Source organism: Trichechus manatus, unplaced genomic scaffold (genome assembly GCF_000243295.1).
Source record: "Trichechus manatus latirostris isolate Lorelei unplaced genomic scaffold, TriManLat1.0 scaffold00028, whole genome shotgun sequence".
Lineage (NCBI taxonomy): Eukaryota > Metazoa > Chordata > Mammalia > Sirenia > Trichechidae > Trichechus > Trichechus manatus.
The window spans coordinates 17,177,782-17,185,872 of NW_004443964.1; the positions used below are offsets into that span (position 1 = coordinate 17,177,782).

At 44.3% G+C, this 8,091-nt stretch overlaps 1 protein-coding gene across 3 annotated transcripts in view; it reads left to right on the top strand.

The window, feature by feature from the left end:
• TEX2 (testis expressed 2) overlaps positions 1-8,091 on the top strand; it is a 120,137-nt gene continuing 112,046 nt past the window's right edge. For all 3 annotated transcript variants that reach the window (XM_023729347.1, XM_004374213.3, XM_023729348.1), the window contains exon 1: positions 1-42. The gene's annotated coding sequence lies outside the window, so the exon portion shown is untranslated. The remainder of the gene's footprint in view (positions 43-8,091) is intronic.

Sequence of the window (8,091 nt, forward strand, 5' to 3'; positions counted from 1 at the left end):
CGGGCGCCGGCGCGGTACGATGAGGCAGCCAGCGGATCCGGGGTAAGCGCGACCCGGGCCGGGCGGGGGACGCCCGCAGAGCAGGCCCTGGTTGGGGGCGGTCCCACCCCGCAGGGTCTAGGGGACCGGCCAGGGCCGGCGGCCGTTGGCGGGGCGCGGGGGCCGGGCCCCAGGAGCCCCACCCCGCTGTCACGGCCTGGGGATTGACGGGGACGCGCCCCCTTGACGCCCCCGGGCGAACCTGTTGTTTGGGACGGTTGGGGTTGACCCCGGCCGGAGATGTCCGCCGGCCGGTTCCCCAGCCTGCTGGCCCCGGGCTTCAGGCTCAGCCCGGGGCAAGAAGGCACCATCCACACTCAAACTAAAGGAAAACAGCTTGTAATTTATGAATGGGGCCCGGGTACCCGCCGCCCCCTCGCCTACCTCGCGAAATGCATCGAAGTCAGGAACCGCAGTTACTTTTACGCGGATCTGTACGAGGTTTTCTGCGCCTCGGGTTGCATTTGGAAAACGCCGGTGGCCGTGTGGGTGGTTTGTGTGCCTTAGAAATGAGGCAGCGGCTTGCCGAAACCCGGGGAATCGGAAGGTTAACAAGTGACATTGGGGCTGAGGCCTAACGCCAGGTGCCCTGCCCGGGAGCGCGGGTGTGACGGTGGAGGCTGTAGCCGCTGGTGAACATAAAAATAAAAGGGTGGGACTGGGAGAAGGAATGGAACAGCTGACTGAAATTGCACCACACACTCTGCCCAGAACGCACGGATGACACGGTAGTTGGTGCAGGAGACTTTTCCCCGCTTTGAAAATGGTTTTTGGAAAACAGCCCTTCCGTGGGTTGATGGTCATTTAAACCGTCATTGTTACGGTTCCAGGGCATCAAATGTAATGGCAAAGTCTGTTTCCACCCACACCCTGTCTCTAAAGCCATGAAGTACTTTGTCACAATATTTTATAGACACTGCACAGGGAAGACGTACTTTTTTAGAGTTGAAGGAAAAGCTTGGCCTTCTTGAGGGCAGTGGTTGTGCCATATTCATGTTTGAAGTCCCAGCATCTTGACACCATCACTGCTTTGCCCGAGTATTGAGAACAGTGACCCTTTTGCTTTTGCGTGTGTTTTTTTTTTAAATTTTTTGTTGTTGTTGAAAATATGCACAGCAGAACATACACAACTTTTGCATGTTTTGATGATTTTCATCAAAGCATTTAAAGGAGTCATTTCAGGAGCCAGTTGTAAGCTGGAAGGGGAACAGTGAGTGACTTTTATATGGAAGTCAATAAGGAAAAATGGAGGAGCAAATGGTCCTTGACCCTCTCGGAGAGGGTGAGTTTGAGGAGTCTAGGCTTGTGGGTTTTAGAGTCTGAGAACACAGGTGCCAGCTTGTCTCATAGAAGGTATTGAAAGTGTGAAACAACTGTTTCTGTTAGCTCTTACCCAACCCTTTATTAATCTATCCAGTTCTTCCAGAAATTGGGAGTTGGCCTAAACTTATGGAAAACATGTAAGATTCCTGAGGTCATGGGGATTGAGCCGGATTTTACCCTGTAGTTTCTTTCTTGTCTCATGCACCCCTCAGGGTGTCAGTGAAGGCTTGGAGGGCACAGGAGAGAGGGCTGTGGCTGAACTGAACTTGCCTGCATGTCTGTCTCCAGGAAAAGACGCTCTGCCTGAGAGGAAAGAGACTAACAAACTGATTCAGATCTGAAGATGGTGGTAATTGTGTCCACTGATGACTAACCCAAGAATGGCTGGGACAAGCGATAGGGATGGAAAAGTCCAGAAGTTTGGTTTGGGTTCAGTGCTCTGGGGCCTTGTTGGAAGTGCATTTTGAAAAGAGAATAGAATGGTGTCATGTGAGTGGAGACATAGCGTACATCAAGCATATTGTTTGTCATTAATGATTATGTTATTAGAATGTTATCAGGAAAGGTTAGGCTTTAGGCAGAATAAATGTATAGGATGTTTTGGAGTTTTGGTCAAAACAAATTGCACAAAGGATTCAAAAAAATATTCATTTAACTAATTTTTATTGAGAGTCGGCTGTTTGTCAGAAACTGTGCTAGGCATTATGGTTGCAGTGGAGGGAAAAAAAACCAGGGGTTGAGAGTTTGTTCTACATACCTCCAAGTCAAAGGCTCCTGTCTTCTGAGGATTTTCTGAAGCTAGTGAGAAAAGAAAGGGGAGGAACACACAGTGTTACTTAACCTAGGAATGAAATAGTTGTTGTAGCTGCCATCGAGTTGGCTACCCGTAGTAGTTCTTAAAAGAGCATAACGCTCAAGGCAGACCTTTTTTTACTAGTTAAGCTAAGCTATCGTTTGATTTTAGAAAACTTCAGGGGATATTTTTGGTTTAAGGTTTAAAGGTGATCTCAGGGCAATAGTTTCAGGGGTTCATCTACTCTCCATGGCTCCAGAAAGTCTGGAGTCCATAGAATTTGAAAGTCTTTTCTGCATTTTCCCCCTTTTGATCAGGATTCGTCTATGGAATCTTTGATCACAATGTTAAGTAATGGTAGCTGGGCACCGTCCAGTTCTTCTGGTCTCATGGCAAAGGAGGCAGTTGTTCATGGAAGCAAGTAGCCACACATTCCGTATCCTCCTCCTATTCCTGACTGCCCTTCCTTCTCTGTTGCTGCAGGTAAATAGAGACCAATTGTTGTGCCTAGAATGGCCACCTACAAGCTTTTAAGACCCCAGGCACTACTCAGTGGACTAGGAGAAAGAACAGAAGCACTAAACACATAATTAGGCTAATTAACTGGCATGTCCCATGAAACCATGACCCTAAACCTCCAAACCAAGGAACCAAATCTCATAAGGTGTTTGGTAATAAGCAGCCTCAGCAGCTACTCTTTTTTTGTCGTTGCTGTAAATATATCTATCATACATCTTTTGCCAATTCAACTTTTTACAGGTGTACAACTTATTGACAGCAATTACAATAATCAGCTGTGCAACCCTACCTTTAATCAGTGCTATTTTTCTATCACCATTAACCCACCTTTTCCCCCTCCTTCCCACCCCTGGTAACCATTAATAAACTTTAGTCTCTATACATTTGCCTTGTTTTTTTTATATAAGGGAGGTCATACAGTATTTTTCCTTTTGTGGTTAGCTTATTTCACTCACCATAATGTCTTCAAGCTCCATCCATACTGTAGCATGTATCAAGACTTCATTTCTCCTGCTGGCTGAGTAGTATTCCATTCTATGTATATACCACGTTAATGGGCATTTAGATGTTGCTTCCACCTTTTGGCTATTGTGAATAGTGCTACAATGAACTTTGGGGTACAAGTGTCTTTTTGAGTCTCTGCTTTCAAGTCTTTTGGGTATATACCTAGGAGTGGAATTGCTGGGTCATATAGTAGTTCTAGTTTTAGTTTTTTGAGGAACCATCACACTGTTTTCCACAACGGCTGTACCATTTTGCATTCCTACCAGCAATGGATAAGGGCTCCAGTTTCCCCACATCTTCGCCAACATTTATTATTTTTTTTAATTTTAGCCATCCTAGTGGGAGTGAAATGGTATCTCGTTGTGGTTTGAATTTGCATCTTTCTGATGGCGAATGACGCTGAGCATCTTTTCTTGTGCCCGTTTGAATGTCTTCTTTGGTGAAATGTCTATTCAAGTCCTTTGCCCGTTTTATGATTGGATTGTTTGTCTTTTTGTTAAGTTGTCGAAGTTTTATATTTATATTTTGTTATTAGATTCTTGTTGGATATATGATTTCTGAAGATATTCTCCCAGTTGGTAGCTTGTCTTTTCACTTTTTGGGTAGAGTCTTTTGATGAACAAGGGTTTTTAATTTTTATGAAGTCCCATCTATTTATTTTGTCTTTTGCTGTTTGTGTGACCAGTGTTTCTTGATGGCTTTAAGTTCTGTTCTTTTTTTTTCTCTTTTCCCTATCAGTTGATTTATTCAGAAGTTCAGAAGTTCATTAAACAAACACTGTCCCTCTCCTCCAGGTTCTTCCTGTTCATTTTCTTTACCGGAGTATCCCTCTACTTGGGTCTACTTGGCTTATTTCTCTTGAGGGTCCCCCTTGGGAATTGCTGAGGTCACAGGGAATATTATTCTTTGATTTTGTCCAAAGCAGGAGAAGGCTAGTATAAAGAAGAGAGCATTTGTTGAGCTCCAACTCTACTAGGCGCTGCTTTCCGCCCTTTTCCGATATTCTCTCCAGTCCTCTAGCAATTAACCCTCAAAGGGAGTGGTGGTAGCTCCATTTTGCAGCAGAGGAAACTGAGGCTCAGAGTCATTCAGTAACTTGCCCAGAATTACAAGCTGATTAAATGATGGAGCAGGAATTTCAATCTCGGACTTTCGGATTCCAATATCTGCTTTTCCCACTGTACCACATTGTTTTTCCTAGGAGAGGGATGACTTTATTAGAGATGGCCTAGCACAGTGGCCTCTTGGTACATATGAAGGGCCAGGTTCAGAGTCTTGCCATAGTTAATGAGCTACTACTGTGCTCAAAGTGGAGCCAGGGCTAGCACCTGGTGTCCTGCCTCTCTGCCCAGATTTTTTTTTTTTTTTTGTAATCCACATGGCTGTAGGAAATCTGCTTTACTGCCCTGAAAAGGTGAGCAGACTTTTCACAAATTTGTATTCTCGTGCTTCCACTTATCTGTGTGGCCTTAGGCAAATTACTTTCTGTAACCTCAGTTTCTTTTATCTGTAAAGTGGGACAATATTCACATTTCGTCAATCTAAGACAGTATAACATCTTAACATTTCTGAAAAAAAGTTTTATGATCTTTAGGATTTTACAGATATAATTGGCAGTGGGTTCCTTTCTCTGTACATAGAATAACAGTGTGTCTTACCATCAGTGGGATCTTAGATTAGGTGAAATATGGTAGTACATTCTTTACAGGTAGTTGTGAGGATTAAATGAGGTCACATATGTCCCTGGCATCTAGGCAGTTCCCAGTAACAGCTGATGCTGTCTAATGATGGAATGAACGGTTTACTGGCAGCTGGTTCTGGGGTAAAATTGGGAAGCGTCTTTTAAGATTTACCGCTCGGAGCCCAGGCAGGAATCCATGATTTTTGGGTGGGAGGAACGTTTTCCGATTTGCCTGGAGTTCTGTCCTTTGGTTGACTCTTGTCCTCGTGAGAAGCATTAACTTCAGGAGCTAATGAGCCATGGACAGACAGCTCCCTTTATCTTGCCTTTTCATTAAGTCTTTGTCAACTTTAAATCCCAAGTTAAAAATAAATATTGATATAAGAAGAATGGAAACCTACAGGTGAATTTTAAAGCTGCTCAAGGTTATATACAAGATTCTGTGCTGTCCCTTTCCAAACTCTTTATAATCCTTCATTGCATTGTGTGAAATGTCCAGGAGACACCAGTAATCGGAGTGATGCTAGGAGGCCTTGAGCGTGCAGAGTCCTGGCTGGTTTTGGGTGGGCTAGAGAGAGCCCTGGAATTGGGGTCAGGAGGTCTGGGTTCCAGTCCTGGGGATTTTACCTGTTACCCCCAGGTTTTTGGGCACATCATTTTACCACTCTGGCCCTTAAGAGCTCTTTTCCAAAATGAAGACTTGGACTTGATTTCCGCTAGTGGCGCAGTGGTTAAGAGTACGGCTGCTAACCAAAATGTCGGCAGTTCGAATCCACCAGGCACTCCTTGGAAACCCTATGGGGCAGTTCTGCTCTATCCTGTAGGGTCGCTATGAGTCGGAATCGACTTGACAGCGACGGATTTGTCTCTTCCCTCAATCCGGTGTCATAGATTAAGTGAGTTTATGAATATAAGGATTTGAGAAATTAAATGGCTGAGAGGAGAGAACTTTTCAAGTTCAGGACTCTCTAAGTCTCAGTTGGATGTTTGTTGATAGTGCTTTGTAAAGCAGAAAACAATAAGCAGGTGATGGCAATATGAGTAGCTATCATTTGTGGGGAGTTGTTATGTGCAGGCACTGTTTCTAATTTTAATCCTCACAATGCAGTTGTAGGTAGTTTTATCAATCCTATTATTTTATTATGCTTTAGGTGAAAGTTTGCAGCACAAATTAGTTTCTCATTCAAAAGTTTATACACAAATTGTTTTGTGACATTGGTTGCAAATCCCTGCAATGTGTCAGCGCTCTCTTCCTTTCCGCTCCGGGTTTCCTGTGTCCACTCATCCAGGTTTCCTGTCCCTTCCTGCCTTCTTGTGTTTGCTTTTGGGCAGAGTTGCCCATTTGGTCTGGTATATTTGATTGAACTAAGATGCACGTTACTCACATGTGTGTTTGTTTTATAAGCCTGTCTAATCTTTGGCTGAAAGGTGGACTTCAGGAGTGGCTTCGTTTCTGAGTTAGCAGGGTGTCTGGGTGCTATAGTCTTGGGGTTTATCAGTCCTATATTAAGGTGAGGAAACTGAGGTTCAGAGAGATTAGGTAACTTGTCCAAGATCACACAGCGAGGTCAAGAACTCAGAGCTGGTATTAGAACTCTGGCTCATGTTGCTCCCCAGGACGAGTTCTTTAGTTGCTTTCTGGTGGACCCATCCTCGTCTTGAAATTCTCTCAAGCCATAGCCCTGGGAACTTTCCCAGTTTAAAAAATAAGACTCCCCCCCCCCACACACACACACGTGAGGCCACAAATTCCTAGCCTATTATTGTGTACTGGCACCTGTTTAAATTCTGAGTTCCCATCTAGGACATCTACTGTGAATGGGTACGACTTTGTAAAGCCTAAAGAATAACCGTTTATAGGAGTTGCAGAAGACTTAAGTCCTTGAAAGGAAGCAGTTTTCTTTGGTGAACAAAAGCCATAGGCCAGATCACTGTGAGCACTAGTGGGACTGTTGAGCAAAGAATCTCACCTTTCCATGTGCAAATTGGTGGAACGGAAAACCTGGGTTGGCTTTGAAATATAGTGAGGTAACCTTTGTTGGATTTGCCTGGAATCTTGGTTCTAAGGACTTTCCTCTACGAAGATTATTGGAACTAACAAATCGAGTGCCTCCCAGCTTATCCTAACAGTTGAGAACGGCACAGGGAGCTCTCTTCAGTCATAAACTTACTAGGATTTGATAGTAAAATCCACCCTTTGAATTGCTCCTGTAAATAATCTTTCAGAAGCACAATATATGTTTTACAAGAGTTTCATTCCTCTTTTGCTGTTTAAAGCTGACAATAAGCTATCCTATTCTCTTACTCAATTTTAAATACTTTCTTACACCTAATACAGTCTTTTAAGCAGTATTCCTAAAGATGGTTATGTTGATCATTTTGGGCTTGAAATCTAGAATGTAAAAATCTTTCCACTGAAAGGGCTAAGTGAACAGTGATTATCAGTCATTCAGGTATTTGTGCATCATCTGGGGCCAAGCTTTGTGCTTGGCATTGGAAAGCTGTTAAGAGAGCAGAACAGATGCGGTCCCTGCTATGTGCTCCCCATATAGTACATTATCTAGTCTAGACAGTAAACATAGCAGCAGACACATGCATCATACATATTAAATCGTGGTAAGTGTGAAATTTCCTTCCTCTGAGGGAAAAGAGCAGAGCCCTGAGAACCAATAAAGGAAAGAAGCCAGCAGCTGGAAGTGTTGGGAAGAACATTTCAAGAGAGAGATCAGCACATGGGAAGTGTGATTGGGGCGTGGTGAGGGAGGGAGAGAGGGAGAGAGGTGAAGATGGCGAAGGCAGGCCAGATGGCCCTGGCCTTGGAGGGCAGGTCACAGGTAAAGCATGGTGCTCTGGAGCCGGGCACTGCTTGAGAGGCCCTGGGAAGTTTCTTAACCTCTCCATGCCTCAGTTTCCCTCCTCTGAGTTGTATGGGGATTGAATGAGTAATATCTGGAAAGCCCCGAGAGCAGTGCCTGGCCTGGACAGAAGGGCTGTGGGTGAGGGTTTGTGGATTCTCAGGGTAATCAGGAACCTGACACGTAGTGGGTGAGCTGCAGTTCTTAGTCAATGTTTTTTATCATTCCATTTGTAAATTAACCTAGGGCCGAAGGTAAAACAAAAACGGTCACTATGCTGACAAGGGCCAGAAGGCAGAAGGGGACAAGGAAGCTGGTGATAGGGAACCCAAGGTTGAGTAAGGATATGGTTGATGTGTTGTGAGATTGTTAACCAT